Raw genomic sequence first — 18,997 nt, forward strand, 5'->3', positions numbered from 1 at the left:
TTAAGCTTTTGAAGGCCAAAGGAGATGTAGAATTGGTGGTTAAGAATGTCAAATATATATTTTTTGTGGAGAACACAAGGCTGAAACACTACATAAATAGGGAATGGGATGAACTGGAAGGATTTGAAGTCTTTTCAATAGAAGTTGTACCCAAGGAGCTAAACACTAGAGTGGATGTGCTAGTTGGAGGAGCATCTTTAATGATATCCTATCTTTGATTTCATAGAACATATATATACCATTGAATTGATACATCAACCTAGTGTGCTTGAAAATTCAAGATCCTAGCAAGTGTTCAACAAAGATGCATAGACCAACGCATTCTTGCAAAGGGCTAAGAAATTGAGCTCTCTTTTCTTTGAGGGCTCTACTTCTAAGTGCCATGAGGTTTGTTTAGATAATGGAGATGGAAATGTTGATGAGTTCATCTAATTTAAAGGAATTTTAATTCCTAAAGGTTTGGTATCCCTTGAAGCATTGTTCAATAGAAAAGACTAATACCTTAAAAAGAATATAGAAGTAAAAGACTAGAAATTTGGAGGATGTGAAAAGATGAATATAGGTACAAAAGATAACCCAAAGCTAATTACCCTGAGAAAATGTTGTACTTAAATTGGAAAATCAAGGTTCACTAGTTTAAAAATAGAGTTTGAAGATATGTTTGCATGATCTTATGAAGACGTGAAGGATTTCATCAACCCAAACCCAAAACATAAGACAACATATAGTTAACAGTGTAGTTTCATAGTTTGGTTTGATTTTGAAAACACATAGTTTCAGTTAATAGTAAGGTTTGAATTTTTGTTCAATGTAAGTTTTCGAATATATGAATTTTATAGTTTATCCTTACAACTTAACCCATTCTCATTTTTGAACAATTTGCACAGTTTATCCTTAATTTTATGAAGTTACAATATTCCCATTCAATTTCACAAGATGACTTAAAAATGATTATCTATTAAATTTTTAAAATAATAAATATCGATTATCGAATAAAATACTCATGATTCTATTAATAATCAATTTATTAAAAAATAATAAAGGGAATATATTTTAACATTATTAATTGATACTCATCAATGATAATCTAAATTACTAAATTACTAATTATTAATTAAAATACTTTAATGATTAATATTTATTAATTATTAATTAATTTAATAAATATTAATAAAAACTATTACCAAAATTTATTAATAAATAGTAATTTAAATTTAAATAAAATTAAATTTAAAAATAACTTTTGATCAGCCGGCCTTTATAGGTGGTTGTTGTGTGGCCACAAACTATCTACTACCACATACAGCAGTGTTTAATATTGTTGCTACGGCGATAGTACAGACTGCACCACAAGCAGTGATAAAGTTCGCAGGGAGGTAAAATGGAGAGGTGGGGGATTGGTCTCCCCACCTCCTCCAAACTCTTTTTTTAATTTTATTTTTAAATTTTATTTAATATACTTTATATATATAAATATTTTCAAAACAAGCCCCCTCAATAAAATTTATATATATATATATATAAACACAGTAAATTCAGTTTGATAGGAAAACCCAGATCAACTGATCAAATTTTCAATCTATAATTGATTTCTTTTCCAAATTAACTATGAATAAATAATATTTAATCAATTCATGGAATGGGGGTTTCCTACTTTTCAATCCTCATATACAAAAGAATTCATATGAACAACAGTAATTTAGAGTGAGAGATTGAAAGATTTATCACAAATGAAATTTCAAATAAATGATTTAACAAGCACAATGAAGAGAGAAAATTTGAAGAAACATAGTCCACTGGGTAAAATAAAACATGAGGCTCTACCTAGTTCGGATGCTAATTTGCAATCACCCAAAGATTGTGAGAGAAATCTTTTCTCTCAAAACCTTCTCTCCAAAAAAATCCTTCTCCAAAATTTCTGGTCCCTGCAAAAAGAACTCTAAATCGCTAATATGGAGTTCTTCCCTAAAATTGAGGCACTAATTATGCAATTAGGTGAGAGAACTCGTTGATCACAATCTTTTCAACTCTTTATTAACTTTTTGGATATTCATGCACACTTTATGCAATTTAGAAATATCTTTAATAAATTAGTTTCTCTTTCACTCTTTATTTAATTTTTGAAGCGTTTTTATAAAATATTTATTCACTTAAGTAATAATAATATTTAGTACTTATTTTAAAATGATCTCCTAAATACATTATTGTTAAATTAAATAAATTGTGTTAGGCTCTAAAAATTAGACTATAATTTTCTTGTTAAATTCAATTCTTGTTATTTAATTAATTTCCCAATTAATTAAATATAGAAATTGTCTTAATAATTTTTCATTAAATTAAATTATTAATTGATCTTTTAATTTGACTTAATTAACAAAAAAATCACAAAAGACTTACAAGACAAAATATGGAAACCCATCATGAAAAACCACATACAAGATCAAACTCAATAGGTTATAATCACGAATTTAGGTTATAAGACAAATTCAAAAGGGTATCATCATAGATACTTGTCCTAATTTTCTACGACAAATGGTTTAAAGGTTAGTATTTGGACTCATGAATTTATCTCCCCTCTCTCACTATTGAGATATTTTGATAGGGTATACTCATCCTAGAAATTCAAGGAAGTCAATACCCAATACCTGCAATCAACATAAAATCTATGCATGTACAAACACATATATTCTAAACTAAATAGGCAATGGTAGGAAGTGGTGCATCGTGTAGATCTAGACTAACAGGTGACTACGACTCCCTTCTTTAACCACATCAGAAATGTCATACATAAAGATAAAATACATGCACACCATACACATGCATGTATGGAGTAAGTATCCATAGAAAATACATACAAATAATCCATATAACTATCATCATTGAATAACTAAAGTCATTGTAAATCATCATCAAAGTATAATCATGCATACATAAAGTAACTAGTACCAAAGTATTCTCATCATATAATCAACTAAGTATGAAAAGAATATCCAATAATTTGGAAAACAATGTTATTAATCATCAAGCATAAACATAAATTGGCCTAAAAGAGTTTGGTAATAAAATCGAAAAAGTTGACTAGGGCTAGGCACTACAATCTTAGTGCTAGATAAGGTACATTATAGGCACTAAAGGTGATGTAAGATTTATGTTCCTCAAAAAAGTAATCTCCATAAGGATGAAATGGTTGATATAACAATTGATTCTTATGATGACAAAAATAAAAGCTTATAATATTGGGAAATTGATCCAAGAACTTCCGAGGGCCATAACTTTTGACCTGCATCTTTGTTCTTCAAATTTTTCACATGGCTTCATTAGGAGTTATTTAGAGAGAAAATTGTGCCTTTCCTCCTATTGGTGCCTTTCGAGTATCGAATAAGGTGTGTTATTAGTCTCGGAGTGCTTATTACTCTCTTGTGCATTCTAGGTGCTTGATAAGGTGCATCCTAGATAATGTTGCATTATGATGCATGGGCTAACATGAGGGTGTGAGAGTTTGATGTTGGGTGTGATCATACTAGTGTTAGTGCACCAAATCCCATCAAAACTTCATAGTTAAGAACGCTTGGGCCAGAGTAGTACTGGGATGGGAGACCTCCCGGGAAGTCCCGGTGTTGCACCCTTCTTTTACTTTTATGAGTATCTGGTTGTGTCATTGTTATATTTTCACTACTCTCGTGCTTCTCAAAGCCCATTTTCAATCACCCATCCCCTTCTCCTCTCGTACCCTGACTCATGTCCATTCTAAGTGCTCAATAAGGCACATTCTTAGTACTAGATAAGGTGCATTCTAGGCACTAAAGGTGATGTAAAATTTATGTTCCTCAACAAAGTAATCTCCATAAGGATGAAATGGTTGATATAAAAATTGATTCTTTTGACAACGAAAATAAAAGCTTATAAGATTAGGAAATTGATCCAAGAACTTCTGAGGGCCATAACTTTTGACCCACATATTTTTTCTTCTTCAAATTTTCCATGTGGCTTCATTGGGAGGAGTTATTTGGAGAGAAACTCGTGCCTTTACTCCTATTGGTTCCTTCCAAGTGCCAAATAAGGTGCATTCTTAGTTTTGGAGTGCTTTTTACTCTCTCGTTCATTCTGGGTGCTCGATGAGGTGCACTCCAAGTGCTCGATAAGGTGTGCCCTAGATAAGGTTTAATTATGATGCATGGGCTAACATGAGGGTGTGAGAGTTTGATGTCAAGTGAGATCATACCAGTGTTAATGCACCAGATCCCATTAGAACTCTGCACTTAAGCATGCTTGGGTCAGAGTAGTACTAGGATGGGTGACCTCCCAAGAAGTCTCAGTTGTATCACCTAATTTAGTGTATGTAAAAGAAATATTAATACTAACAAAGAATTCACAAATAACCAAATAAGTTAACACTTATGATAGAATGAGTTTAACACCAAAAGGAAGGCAAACCAAGAATGGTAAGCTCCTTGGATGTAACCTATGATGATGTAGATATGTCCCTGATGGATAGGGCATGTATACTCACAATGTGCTCAAGCTTCCAACAAATGGGTGTCTTTATCAAGAATGTAGATGGGTAAGGGTTTTAGCAATGGAGGTGTGGATGGATTTTAGCATGGTGATGATGTAAAATGGCTATGATGTAGTGCTTACTGGGGCAGTATAAGTTTGCATGGAAGTAGATTATGGATTATGAGAGGGAAGGGCTTTACTAATAGGTCAAGGGGTAGTGAGATGGAGGGTCAAGATGCAAGGATGGAAGAATGGTGAGGGAGGGCTAGGATGCATTGAAAGAAGAGCACATGGATTGTGCTTGTTAGGGCTCTAGCTTTGTGACAAGTGTCACAAGGGGATTGGATGGTCAAAATGGAGGGTCAAGGGGAGTAATGAAGGAGGATGAGTGTGTAAGAGGGATATATGAATTGGATAGGGATGGAAAAGGACAAAGGAGCCTTGTTGACTTTGGCCTAGGTTAGCAAGTCTTAACCCTTACTTAAAGTTGTGCACATGTTTATGATGGGGATTAGGGGGCAAGTGGTTTAGCTTGATGGGATGGGTTAGATAGGAGGCTAAGTGAGGTTAGTATGGGTGGATGGGTTAGATTAGGGGTAAAGATAGGGTTTAGGGGTGTTTTTAGGGGTTAGGATGATTTATTTAATAATATGGGGGATGTGAGATTAAATTAAATAGATTTTAGGATTTATTTAATTTAATAGAGGAATAGGGATTTAATTGATAAATTAATTTTAGGTTATCACTTGATTTTATCAATTGGACTATAGTTAATTTAATTAATTAACTAACTAGGAGATGATAATTAATTAATTAATTAATTAATATTTAATCAGTGATGTCCTAAGAGATGACTAAATACGATTACCTATTTATGTAATGAGATTTAGGTGTGTTCATTTTCTCTTCTTTGACATAGTGTTAGGAAAACACTATTTCAAAGAACTTCAAATATAAACAACATGAAGAAGACTTTTTAAAGCAACATGGTTGCCCCAATTTTGAGTAGAAGAGGAGAGAATGGACTGTGTGATGCCCTCTCAAGAAGGTGGCAAGGAGAGAAGGTGACGCCTGACAGCTTCTTGAAAAATACAAGAATCTAGGGTGAGCAAGAGGACTGAGAGTGTCTAAGAGAGGGGGTTTAAGGAAGCTCATACTCTCACAATGGGAGAATGATACAGGAAAACCTTGTGTGCAAGGATAACCAATGGTTAAGAACACTAGTTATAGGGGGAGGGGGGTGATTGGATTTTTAAATTGGACCCAAGGAAGTAATTTGGAAGATAGGAGGTTTGGGGAGATTATGATTCTAAGATTTATGATTGGTGATGACTAAGATTATGATTGATATAGGAGCTATGATTATGATTGATATGGATACAACTATCGGGTCATGATTGTAGGACTGATTGGATGGGATGTTTGGATAGGATAGGATGCTTTGATAGGATGGGATGCTTGGATAGTACGATATTTTTTGATAGGATGGGAGTGTGAAGTAATCCATTGAAGCTTGAGCATAGGGGTGTTCCAAAGGGGAGCACTACCATGTAGTTGAGCACTTATTTTGATATAGGAATGTTGGGGATATGCCAAGGTTAATAAGAACATCAAGGCTTTTGTATTGATATTACATAGGACTAACTTGAAACAAACACACAAGGATTGCCCCAGCATCACACATGAATGCCATAGGACCCCAGAGTGGAAATGATGTTGGGTGATCCACATGCAAATGATAGTTCCCAACTGCATCATGTGATCATGAATGAAAACATGTTTGGAATATGCAGGAGTGATATCTGACTGACTCACAAGCTGAAAAAGACCTTGGTCAAAAACCATGCTTTCAAGTTTCCCTAGTCAAAGCACACCATGATACAGAATACCATGTCGACCATGAGGAGGGAACAAATAAATCACCTGGAAATGACCTACGCAAATAAAAATACATTAAAAAAACCAATATTAGAAGAAAGAATAAATCCATGATAAAGTAACCTTTTGTCAAAGAGATCGAGATAACTGGATACTAATAGGCCAATGTTAAGGATGAGGAAGGATGCATCCTACAAGGACCTAGCGACAATATGTTTGGGATGAGGACAAAATTGGAAACTGTACCTTTCTACAAACAATAGACTAGTGGCACGGGGTTTCACTATAAGACTCAAAAACGTACAAGAATGACTATACATTGGACGAATGACTCAGGAACTTATGAAAGACTACAATTGCAAGTGGGCATATGATGGGAAAATCTCAAGATATGAAGATAGTATCGATGCATTACTTTTATTGTTACATGGGTATGATACACAAAGTTTGTTATTGTTACAAAGGTGTGGTACATAGAATACTACTATTGTTACAAGGATATGATACATAGAATATTGTTTTTGTTACAAGGATGGGATACATAGAATACTACTATTGTTACAAGGATGGGATACATAGACATGATACAAAGGATAAAATAGACCTAATATAATTTACATTGTAGGATACAAGAGTGGGACATATATGTTAATAATGGTAGAATACATGATCTATGGAGGGTTTCCAAACCAAAGGATGTTGAAAAGAAATGATGTGATGTGGTGGAGTATGAGGATAAAACTCTTGGAACATCTTGTAAAATGGGGAGATGGGCAATGAGGTGCAAAGGGGTGATGGGGGAGATGTAGGTCATTGATAGATAATGAACAGGCTAAGTACACCTAGCACCTAATTGCTAGGTTTTCACTAGGGGACCTATCCAAGGCACTTGAATTGCCAAGTTTTCACCATTGGATGCTTATTTTTCTTTACTCTATTTTTCATTTCTTTTCCCTTTTATTTTCTTCCCTTTAAGGGAGTAGGATACACTAAGGATTTTTTAGGCATAAAACTTCTTGAGGTGAATGATGTTGGTGGCATCATTCAAGACTTCACCCTCAAGTTTGGATAACTGATAGGCCCTTGAGCCAAAAGATGTTATGACCATGTAATGACCAAGCCATGTGGGCTCAAAGTTTCCTTTCTTTTCTTGGTCAACTTGGACCTTCATGTTTTCTTTGAGGACCATGTCTCCTTGAAATTAGCATAAATGGACCTTCCTATTGGAGTTTTTCTTGAGGCAATTCTAGTAGACCATGAGGTGGTCATAAGCATGTTGCATTTTTTCATCAAGTAAATCTAGCTAGGTAAGTCTAGCCACTCTATAATCCTCATCTAATATATGGCCCTATAAAGAAATGCACAAGGATGGGAGTTCAACTTCAATAGGTAAGAGTACTTTAGCACCATAAACCAGGGAGTATGGGGTTATTCTAGTGGATGTACAGAATGAGGTGCAATAGGCCCATAGCGTGGGGTTGATTTGCAAATGCCAATCATGGCTAGAATCATTAACAACTTTCTTTAGGATTTTGAGTATGGTTTTATTAGTTGCCTCCACCTAACTATTACCTTATGGGAAGTATTGGCTAAAAAAAAGGTAATGGATATGAAGGGAAGTGCATAATTCCTCCATATTGAGATTTTCAAAATTAACTCCATGATTAGTAAAAATGGTAGCTAGGATGCCTAAGTGGCATATGATATGATAGAGAATAAACTTGGATACTTGAACTCCTATGGTAGTGACAAGGGGGAATGCTTCTATCCATTTAGTGAAATAATAAGTGGCAGTGATTATCCACTTGTGTCCTTCTGAAGAGAGAGGTGTTATAATAGCAACAAGGTCAAACCCCCAACATGCAAATGGCCATGGTAGTGCAATAGGTTGTAGATCTTAAGCTGAAGCTCAGATTAGATTAGCATGTTGTTGACAAGGTAGACAAATTTTTACAAAGTTTCATGTATTATGTTCTAGAGTAGGCTGATAATATCCAGCTCGAAGGATTTTCTTAGCTAGAACTATTTTTCTTGTGTGAGCACCACAAAGTCTGGTGTGTACCTCTTTGAAAGCCATTACTGCCTCATTTTGGTTTAAACATTGAGAGAGAGTATCATGATAACCCTAATGATATAGGTTTTGAGCTATGATAGTATAATGAGATTCTCTGCAAATAAGGTTCTAGCATTGGCTTTGTGTGAGATGGGCAGATATGATACCATTTAGTAAGTAAGCATGAATTTCATGGTACCATAGGGATTGGGGACTAACCAAGATGCATACCTGTGTTGATTCATCATTCTCATATACAAGCTTGTGTAGCTACTCAACTAAGAATTTATACTACGTAGCCTCCCACAGGATCTCTAAAAGTGAACCAATAGTGGTCATGGCATCCACAACTTTGTTTTGCAACTTAGGTATCTATGTGAATTGTATTTGACTAAAATGTTCCTTCAACTAATCTACCAACTCCTTGTAAGGTTGTAGCTTGTCATCTTTTGTCTGATATTCATCCAAAACCTGCTTTATAGTAAGTTGTGAATCTCTAAAGACTTGTAGCTCTATGATGTTCCACTCAATGACTATTTTGAGTCCTACAATAAGGGCCTTATACTCTGAGATGTTGTTGGCACATTGGAACTGTAGTTTAAAAAATTTAGGAATGTAATCTCCTTGAGGTGTAACCAAGAGTATGTCAGCTCTAGATCCATGGGATGTGTAAGATCCATCAAAGTATAATTTCCAGGATGGTTTTTCTTCTATTAAGCAAAGGTGTTTGTCTAGGAATTCCATAATGAGAGGGTGATCTGCAACCAAAGGTGCATCTGCCAAGTGATCTACTATAGCTTGGCCTTTGATGGCTTTTCTGTCAACATATTGGATGTCAAATTCACTAAGAAGCATGACTCATTTAGCTAGGCGCCCTATAAGCATTGTGTGTGACAACATATACTTTAATGGCTCAATTTTGGATATTAGTTGCATAGTGTGGCTTAACATATAATGATGCAACTTCTAAGTGGAAAATACCACAACTAAGAAAGCCTTTTCTATTGGTGCATAATTGATCTCATATCCAACGAGAGTATGGCTGATGTAGTAAATATCTTAGAAACTTTCCTGAGGTAACCTTAGAAGACACATTTCTTTGGGTTGAGCATGAGACGATATTCAGTGAACTAATCAAACACTTCCTTGAGATGAGATAAGTGATCAAGGGCATTAAGAGATTTGAATAGAATATCATCCACATAATCTTCCAAATTCTTATGAATTAGGACATGGAAGATAATTGTCATGGTGCATTGATATGTTTCACCAACATTTTTTAATCTGAATGGCATCATGTTATAAAAAAATGTCCCCGAAGGGGTGGTGAATGTTGTCTTATGTTGGTCTACCTCTATTGTCTGAATCTAATTGTATATAGAGAAACCATCCATGAGTGACAATAGCTCATGGCCTCTAGTGAGATCAACAATCATGTCTATGTTTGGTAACAAGAAATCATCCTTCAGGCAAGCCTTGTTGAGATCTCTGAAGCCTATACAAATCCTAATATCATGAGAAGGCTTTGTGATAGGAACCATGTTGGAGATCCGTTTGGAATAGTCAATTGGGAAAATGATCTTTGCCTCTAGAAATTTTTCTAACTTTTGTTTAACTAGTACAGCCACTTTGGGGTGCATCTTTTAGAGTTTTTTCTTGGCAATTTTAGCCTTTGGATCCACGACCAAATGGTGTACTACTAGCTTGGGGTCCAACCCTGGAATGTCTTGATAGGACCATGCAAAATGACCAAAATTTTCATGGAGGACTTCGATGAGAAATTTTGTCTGTTCAAGTGGTAGAGATGTCGTAATGTATGTGATTTGTGGTACGTCAGTCTGACTGATATTGACCAGTCTAGTTTCCTCTGTCAAGACTGATGATATAGTAGGCCTATGATCCTATGGGGAGAGGATGAAATCTCCATCCTTGAGTGCCTCTAAGAGGTTTTAACTATCAGATGCATCCTTTATTTTCTTTTCATTTTTTGAATCATTTAGTGGTGCTCCAAAGGATTTTTCACCAAAGGATGCTTTTTCTTTGCATTTTTTCTTTTTTGTTTTATTTTCCAGTTCAATTTTGCGACTAGAGATTTCCTCCTTCCCAAAGTAACCTATTGGGTTCAGTTTGTAGACATATGTTGATGGTGGCGGTAGTTGTTTATGTGGTGTTTCTACTCCCATGAATCTAAGGAGCATATGCTTTGTAGAGAATTCATCAACATAGAGAACACTTGGTTGGTTCCAATCAATGAGTTTGGGGTGAGCACGTGGTAAGTCTATGAGATGTAGGGATAATTGGCAAAGCACAGAAGCTCTTAGGCTAATTTCATCAAGGAAGATATCATTGTAGGCTTTCTTTTCTACTTCCTCTTGAATGTCTTCAACCTCGATGAGACTATTTTGGATGTTTGTGAAGGCATGGCCTTTTGTCGTGGTGCCCCTACTGATGGGGAGTCCGTAGCCTAAGTCTTTCTTTTTCTTTTCTTTGTACACTTCCACAAGCTACTTAATGCCTTACTCTAAATAGCCTAGACCACCTATTTGATAATCCCATTGTTCAATAGCAAGGTAGTATGACCATGGGTATTTTTGTTTGAGGTGATTGAGAAATTTTTCACTTTTCAAAGGTGGCTCTTTGTATAGCCATGTACTAATGTCTAGAATGGTAATAAATGTAGTAGGGCCCAATTGCCTAAGTTGAGGAGTTGTTTCTGGCCTTGGTCCTTGATGTGTTAGGTGCTCTTGAGTATGTAGATCAAGTGGTAAAGCACTGACAGTAAAAGCATCTATAAGACTGCACTCTCTGCAACCTTGATAGTTGATATTAACCATGGAAATGGTATCCAGGTCGTGACAGGTGCTAGAAGAACTAGCCATGGTGTGGCCAATTTTGATTCTACGATAATGGTTGATGTATGAAGCTTCAACCGCATTCCAATAAGCAAAGGGTTTAGGATCTGCGTGGATGGTTTCCTTAATGCCATTGTGCATAAACTTGATGCATTGATGATATGTGGATGGAATGGCTTTCATGGTGTGAATCCATAGTCGGCCAAGGAGAATGTTGTATGAAAGGTTAAGATCAACTATGTGACAAACTATTTCTTGATTGGCCAGGCTGACTCTAAGAGGTAGTAAGATTGTTCCTTTAGTGGTGTGCTCCAAGTTTTCATATGCTTTGATGGTAATGACCTCATTAAAAGTATCTACCTCAGTGTATCCTACTTATTTGATGAAATTTAAAGTACATAGATTTAAAGCCGATCCATTATCTATCATGACCCTTTTGACTACAAAGTTAGAAGCCATAACAGCTATGTGAAGTGGAAGTATATGGTTGGGTTCAACTATTGGGATGTCAAAGGTTTTGAAGGATTGAGAAAATGATGTAGAAAGATGGCCGACCAAGTTGTGAAACTTGGTGGTATTTATGTCAGTGGGGATGCATGACTCGTGGAGAGTACTATCGAGGATCTCTTGATAAAGTGGGCTTGTTTGTTAAAGATCTAGAATGGAAATATGGGTTGGCATATTTTCAAGGTGTTCCAAGATATTATACTATGGTCCTAATGGGGGTGATCCTGATGAAGGTGATCTTCATGGAGGTGGTCTTGATGGTGTAGATACAAATGGGCCAGCTATATTGAGTTGAGCTCATCAAGTAGTAACTGCACATTGGGCGTCTAGGCCTTTGATATTTATAACATTGATAGAGGGCTCAACTTGTGAGATGCATCTAATAAGGTTTCCATAGTCTAAGTATGTTGAGGTGTAGTTTTGAGACTTATCTTGGTTATCTCCTAGTTTTTTTTTAGCATTGTTGGGTTTGTTGACAGGAGTTTTTGTAGGTGTTTTACCTGTGTTTTTGTTATGGGGAGGAAAAGCATTTTGGTATATCAATAATCCTGCATGTGGTGAGGCTGGTGCCCCCACTGTGATCTCTTTCTAATCAATAAGGTCTTGGACATAGTCCTTGAGTTGCATGCATTTGAGGGTGGTATGTCCTTTGACATGATGGAATTTGCAAAACTCATTATCCTTATACCAAGATGCCCTAGACTGATTTGGTTTCAAGGGTTGTGTTTGTGGATGTTGAATAAGATTATCCTTGGCTAATTTTTCAAAAATTGCATTAAGGGGCTCCCCAAATGAGGTTTATACACGAGGTTGTCTCTAAACACATGGTTTAGATATAGCCGAAAGTGTGATAGTATTAGTCTAATTTTGATGGCTAGGTATTTGGACATTGTGTTGATTATTCTGCATAGGCGGCTACTAATAGATTGGTGGTTGTTTCTGGTAAGGTTGTTGTTCCTCAACAACATGAACATGTCTAGTGTCAGTGATGCCATCAGTAACTATGTTCTTATTTTTATTCAAATAATGTGATTTGTCATTGTTGGGACCTCAGTCCTGGGTGCTTTACTTGTAAATTTTGATGACACCATCCTTAATAAGCCCTTGCTCAAGTCTCATCCCTTTTTCTTTAATTTTTCTATATGTTTGTAAACATTTCATAACCATGTGATGGGCAAGAATAGGATGTGTGTTGTTAATGAATATTTTGACAAGGTGACATTTAGGGATGGTGCATGAGATCCTAGTTGTGAGGATTTTCCAACGTTGTAAGTATTTTGCAAGGCTTTCTCCTCCCTTTTGCTTGGTATGAACTAGGTCCACTATAGTTAACTCAATCTCAACCAAATGATCATATTAAGCCACAAAGGCCTTAGAAAGATTAGCAAAGGTCTTAATGGTACCCTAAGGTATATGATAGAACCATTCAAGGGTAGGGCTCCCTAAGCTTTTCAAAAAAATTTGCATGAGGAACACATCATTATAGGCCACTTCTTGGCAGTGCATATAGAATTCCTTGACATGTGTAACTGGGTCACTTTTCTCTCTAAATTTATCAAACTTGGGGATCTCAAAATGTTTAGGAAAAGGTGTCATAATTATGGTTTTGTCAAAGGGATATGGAAAATCATTCTTGAATTTGAAATTTTTTGAGTCTGTCCCATCCTTGAGGGCTTTGTGAGCATTTTTCATCTCTTCCCATTTAGAGTTTACAGGCAAGGAAATGGGTGCCCCTAGTCCAAGTGCCCCTGATGTAGGATATATAGTAGATGTTGAAGGCTAATATAGGAAACCTTGACTACCATATGGTGGTGCCTAAAAAATAGGTTGCACTACTTTTGGGATGGATGTTATGGGTTGTTGGAATGTAGTTTGGGCATACTATTGCATCTGATGGATAGATTGTTGTTGGGGAACATAGGTATGAGGTTTTTGCCCTACTAGATAATTATGTGGGGATTCTTGGGTATACTATTGGTGTAATGACTGTGGCTGAAAAGATGGTAATGTAGGTAATACCTAGATCATGCTTTGGGAGTGTATACCTTGCCCAAAATATGTGGGTTGTGCTCCTACTTGAGAAAGCAACTGAGTATTAATAGGTGCTAGGTAATTGATGTGAGGAAGAGTGTTCACAATTGGATATTGTGATGGAGTGGTGATTTGGCTATTTCCTAAGGTTGGTATAAAAAAATAGTTGGTAATGGTTGGTAACAAATAGACTTGGGGAGGGAGGGATGAATATGACTAAGGTATGAACATGAATGCAGTGTTGAAGGGGAGACTAGTGGCAGATCCTCGTGTCATACCAAAACTCCAAGGTCCTAAAGAAAATGAGGTTGAAGTACTTTGGCTAGTGACAAATAGATTGATACTGATGTTGGGTGGGATAGAAGATGAAGTATTCGACCCTAATAGAGGCATTCATATAGTGTACTAGGATGTAGGTTGGATGTTTATGGTACTAGTAAATGGATTAGATGTTTTTTGAGATGGAAGGGAAAATGCAATGTTACTAAGTGAAAAAGGAGTGTATTGTGAGGCAAGGATATGGGTGGTGGAAGCATATGTATATGATACACTTGTGTTTAGTTGGGATGTGGTATGAACTAAGGGTTGATTGTGGATGGGTTGAGTGTTTCATGGAATGGGAGCAGTAACCTATTTTGAGGGGATATTTGGGTCTACTAGTTTTGCTTATGTCAGTTGGTACCCATTGTTTGGTGAAAAGAAAGGATCATGAGGAACATATGACCCTACGTATGGTGGTTGTCATCCAAATAGAGGATGTGTAGGATCTATAATGTTGGTGGGTGATGGTCATCCAAAGTCAAAGGTGTCAACATTGTAAAATGATAGTTTATCCTAAACAATGTTTAGTTTAAGGATAACTATGATAGTGAGATGGATGGAGAGTTATATTTTTAGGGAAACAAATCTTTTAATGTAGGGATGCTAAATGCTCTAAGTGATGAGTAAATAATGGAGAACACTAGGGTTTAATGATGCTTGATTTGGAGGATGTCTGAAAACCTAAGCTTGATTACAAAAAAGGGAGGAGATGATTCTACCCAATGTGTAGATGGGATGAGGAGCTCTATGAAAGACTAAGCCTACAAGGAGATAAGTGTGTAAGTGTGTCTGAAAAAAAAAAACAAGAGTTATCAATAAGGCTATGGTTGACACCTTTTTGAAGAGTTAGGTTTTGAATTTTGTAGTCCCACTTAGTTTGTAGTGCAACATCTGTACCATCTTTCTCAATTTGGTCTAGTTTAGTGATCCTTGGGTTGGGGATATACTTCTTGTGTCCTGCTTCTATTTCTTTGTAAACTGGCATTTGTGGAAATTTATCCTTTTTGAACTTGGTCTTGGTTTGGTCTGACATGAGATAACTCTATGAGATTTGATCACAACTATGAGTTTTTTTAGAGGCAGTGACTATGGTAAGTATTCATTTTAATCTTGGGTTGAAAACATAAATCAGTTAAGGAATAACTAGGTTTCAAGAAAATAGTGTGTTTATGTAAATGGGGCAAATTGGTTTTCTTGGGTAAAATGGTTTTCTTGGGGTATTTGTGGAATGTAAGTAGTAAAGTGGGGCAAACTAGGCTTAGGATTGTTGCAAATAAACTCGCTAACAATCCTTTTGAACAAAAGTAAGGATGACCTATTTGTTTGAAAATGAATGTTTTTGTTTACAAGGAAAGTTTTCGGTCAAGTAAGATATTTAACAAGGGTATTTTGAAAAAGATAACTTTGGACCAAGGAGAGAAAAGTTTGTTTACAACTAGACTTTGTTAATGACTATTTTTGAGATAACAAGGATAGTTTTGAAAAAGGTAAAGTTGAACCAACAAAACTAAAGTTGTTGCGAATGGACTTTCTAACAACTATTTTTGGGATAACAAGGATAGGACTTTTTCTTATGCAATGGATTATGAGAAACAGTTTCTCAAAGGACAAAGCAACTTTGAGAAAGAAAAACAAATGATCTCTTTAGCAAAAGGATTTGATAATAACTATAGAAACTATGTAAGTTATTACAAATGTCTTTCACGGGTCTTTTGCACAAATAAGACAATTCAAACACACTCTTTATCCCTAAGGTCAAATTTTGGTTGCAATATGCTATTCAATGACCCACAACTTGATGTCTCCTAATTCTAGTGCAATATGTCCCTCTAATCGAAGAGGTGAGTCGATACAAGAGTCGATTGACAAATGATACACATCAAAGAATGTAAAAGGCATGGAAAATAGAAGTCCCCCTTATGCGGGAACAACCCTTGGAGATGAAACCCAAGTAGCCTTATGCCTCTACTAGGGGAGCATGATGATGATTAATCTTGATGGATGTTATTTCCCTTGCACCACAAATAACATACAAAGGATAAAAGGGTAGCTACTAAGTTGGTTCATAATTAGGTCTATGGAGTCTCGCCAAATGATTGTTATGTATGTGATCCACTTAAGGATCTATTATGGACATGCTGAAATCATAGGAAAGTTTTTCCACCTCAAGCTACCCCCAGAAACACACTACCCAAACTTGGGTGATAGAGCGAGAAATTTTACCTTTCCCCTCATTTATATACTGACCAAATTATTTACTGGTTTAAGCTTCTCACCAAAGGGGACGCACTTCCTAGAGGTGGATGAACTCACTAGAAGCACTCCTAAGTTGTTGCAAATGGTCTTGTTAACAACTTCAATACATGTGTCACGTATTTAAATGGTTCTACTTTGCAAGAAATAGAGAAGTCAAAGATGTGCTAAAATGCACAATCTCAATACATGCAAGGCACTTAATTCATTCTATTTCTGAAGCTTTTAGATGCACTATTTTATGACTTGAAGATACATGTGATTAGCATTCAAAGGTTCTCTTTCCAACTAGACAACATCACCAACAAAATAAATCGAGTCAACAAAAAGTAAATTGCATGTGAAAGCTTTAAAAAAGAGGGAATAAGAACGTTTTAACTTTAAACCATTCAAGATTGAATGAAGTTCATTTTAAGCACCAAAGTTGAAGTATGTTGATTTGCAATGTTCTTTAAAACCCTAAATCAAATGTTTATTGCATTCGTTCTTTTTAACATTCCAATGAAAGATTTCAAATCCCTTAAGGAATTCAAGAGTGTGTTTATCATCCATTCCAATGAAAATGATAGATTTTAGTCCATGGCATTCAAGATTGATTTTAGCAACATGTATTCAAAGACAAGTTTTTAAACATTCAAATTCATTTAAAATATTTAAAGAAAACCTACAAGAAACATGGTTAATGGTTTTTTAGAACTCTTCAACCTGCAATGCAAGAGTTAGCAAATATCCCTACAAAACCACAAGTTAGGGTATCGAAATTGTATATTAAAATGTGAAATAACCCTGCAATGAAAATGTTAAAAACAAAGTTCAACCTTTGATAGTAAAAATAATTATCTAAAAGTCCTAAAAATCTGATAAAATCAACACCATCATGATGGGCTTGAAACCAACTTTCTGATAATATTTCATTATCCGAAAAAAGAGTCTGGATGCTCAAGTTATGACCAAAACACTGAATGTTGTTTCTTAAGGCTTACAAAGGCCATGTAGAAGGTTGTTGATGTAGTGCTGACATTAGCAACCTGTGAGCATAAATTTGACTGCCATATGGTTGTAGCCTCCAAATCTAAATTATCCATCGTGGAAAAAAAAAATTGGCTGCTTGAAAAAATAGGTGTCTATAACTGAGAAACCTCACCAGTTGCAAAGAAATAATCTCTTTGGTCGTATTTGGAGGATTGGTCGTGAGCAGCAAAAGAAGGTTTGTAGTGGCGAAGATGAGTAGCGCAGAGAGGTGTGGGGGTTAGCAAAAGTGGTGGAAGCAGCAGGGAGGAGCAAAAGCTAAGTAGAGGAGGACGTGGGAGGATTTGAGCAGAGGGAGATGCAGATGGGTGATCGAAGAGGAAGAACACGTGGTGGCGAACGTGGTGGAGGAACAACAAAGCAGTCGTACAGAGAAGGAAGTGTGGGCCGCGGTGGTGGGTGGAGACAAAAAATTGCAACAGGAATACACATTGGTTGATGTTGCAGAGGCCATGGAGGGTCGTAGCGGGCGATTTGGAGGCGTCTGCAAAAAAATTGTCAAATTTTGGCGACCAAAATCCGTGCCACTCCAAAAAGACAGGGACGTAATTTCATATTTTTTTGAAAAAAAATAACTGGTTTAAAATACATACATATGAATATACATATTTCTTTTAAATTTTCAAAAAAAAAAGTATAACAAAAAAAAAACCATTTTTTTTTTTAAAAAATTTAGATTAAATATATAAATATTAAAAAAAAATTGCAATATAAGGAAAATTCAAGGAAAAGAGAAGGAAACGGTCGGCGCAACAGTTGACTCTTGTGATAAAAGCGTATATGAATTGGGGAAATTGATCAAAGAAATTTCGAGGGCCATAACCTTCGACCCGCATCTCCGTTCTTCTCCAAATTGTCCACGTGGGAATTTTCGAGCGCCAAATAAGGTGCGTTCTTAGCGTCGGAGTGCTCTTTACTCTCCCGTGCATTCTGGGTGCTCGATAACGCGCGTCCTAGACAAGGTTGCACCATGAGGCATGGGCTAAGACGAGGGTGCGAGAGTTTGGTGTCGGGTGCGATCATACCAGCGTTAGTGCACCGGATCCCATCAGAACTCCGCAGTTAAGCGCGCTCGGGCCGGAGTAGTACTGGGATGAGTGACCTCCCGGGAAGTCCCGGTGTTGCACCCCTCTTTCACTTTTGCGAGCATCCGGTCGTGTCATTGTTGCATTGGGACAGCACTCGCGCTCCTCAAAGCCCATTTTCAATCGCCCATCTCCTTCACCTCCCGCACCCCGACTCATGTTCATTCTGAGTGCCCGATAAGGCGCGTTCTTAGTGCTGGATAAGGTGCATTCTGGGCACTGAGGGTGGCGTAAAATTCACGTCGCTCAACAAAGAAATCTCCATGGGGAGGAAACGGTCGGCGCAACAGTTGATTCTTGTGATAAAAGCGTATATGAATGGGGGAAATTGATCAAAGAAATTTCGAGGGCCATAACCTTCGACCCGCATCTCCGTTCTTCTCCAAATTGTCCACGTGGGAATTTTCGAGCGCCAGATAAGGTGCGTTCTTAGCGTCGGAGTGCTCTTTACTCTCCCGTGCATTCTGGGTGCTCGATAACGCGCGTCCTAG

General features: G+C 36.6%; 1 non-coding gene and 2 pseudogenes across 1 annotated transcript; all 3 read left to right on the forward strand.

Annotated features, from left to right (window-relative positions):
- The first annotated feature begins 3,507 nt into the window (after window positions 1–3,507).
- Window positions 3,508–3,626, forward strand: LOC149529902 (5S ribosomal RNA; annotated as a pseudogene).
- Window positions 3,627–4,208: 582 nt separating this feature from the next.
- LOC149529903 (5S ribosomal RNA) lies at window positions 4,209–4,328 on the forward strand (annotated as a pseudogene).
- A 14,104-nt stretch (window positions 4,329–18,432) lies between these two features.
- LOC149529904 (5S ribosomal RNA) lies at window positions 18,433–18,551 on the forward strand. The gene has a single exon (XR_016359536.1). It is a non-coding gene; the product is annotated as a 5S ribosomal RNA (ribosomal RNA).
- The last annotated feature ends 446 nt before the right edge of the window (window positions 18,552–18,997 follow it).

This window comes from Cupressus sempervirens, chromosome 11, assembly GCF_028749045.1.
Source record: "Cupressus sempervirens isolate cs-2001-9-10 chromosome 11, ASM2874904v1, whole genome shotgun sequence".
NCBI lineage: Eukaryota > Viridiplantae > Streptophyta > Pinopsida > Cupressales > Cupressaceae > Cupressus > Cupressus sempervirens.